Source organism: Belonocnema kinseyi, chromosome 4 (assembly GCF_010883055.1).
Source record: "Belonocnema kinseyi isolate 2016_QV_RU_SX_M_011 chromosome 4, B_treatae_v1, whole genome shotgun sequence".
Classification (NCBI taxonomy): Eukaryota; Metazoa; Arthropoda; class Insecta; order Hymenoptera; family Cynipidae; genus Belonocnema; species Belonocnema kinseyi.
The window spans coordinates 92,870,069-92,870,730 of record NC_046660.1 but is presented as its reverse complement, the minus strand read 5'-3'; the positions used below and the strand labels follow the sequence as shown (position 1 = coordinate 92,870,730).

Here is a 662-nt window from a genome sequence, read left to right as displayed (position 1 = left end):
CAGCCTTGGAGGAGATTATGTTGAGAAATAAAAAAAAAAATTCTTAAAAACGTTGTTTTTCTTGGTCAGGCCGGAAACTTATCAATCCACCCTCGTAAATTCTAAGATATGAACTCAAACTGTGTAAATTCGATGTTTATGTAAATAAATACATACTAGAAAAAACAGCGCGTTTATTAACCGTTTCTTATTTTGATTTACTAATTCTTAAATTAAAATATAAGCTTCTATTTAAAGCACTATACAATATAATTAAGTCCCAAGAGGAAAAGCAAAGAAAACATATGAAGTTAATGTAGCGATTTTATTATCATTGCAAATTCGTTAACTTGTTTAGTTCTGAATGTTTATACTGTTAAATTACTATCTTACATTTTTTAATTTAAATAACATAACTTAAAATTATATATAGATTTAAATGCATTATTTAAATAGCTTATATTGCGCTGATTTTAAAGAACACGAGACAATTTAAAGTCCTTCAATTTTAACTATTTGCAGTGTGACGTTCTTCAATAATTGTCAAGACTTATATTTCAAAGGTATTTAATTTTGAACCTTTTTACATTCTCATCAATGAGAAGGTACTGCTTTTATGTGAAAAAATTTCGCTTTGGGATACTTTATGTACGGATAACCGTAGTAGTGTAAAGTGGGGTTAA

At 27.2% G+C, this 662-nt stretch overlaps 1 protein-coding gene across 5 annotated transcripts in view; it reads right to left on the bottom strand.

Annotated features, from left to right (window-relative positions):
- Window positions 1-662, bottom strand: part of LOC117170478 (MAP7 domain-containing protein 2) — a 319,741-nt gene that overhangs the window by 278,612 nt on the left and 40,467 nt on the right. The gene's annotated exons all lie outside the window — the stretch shown is intronic.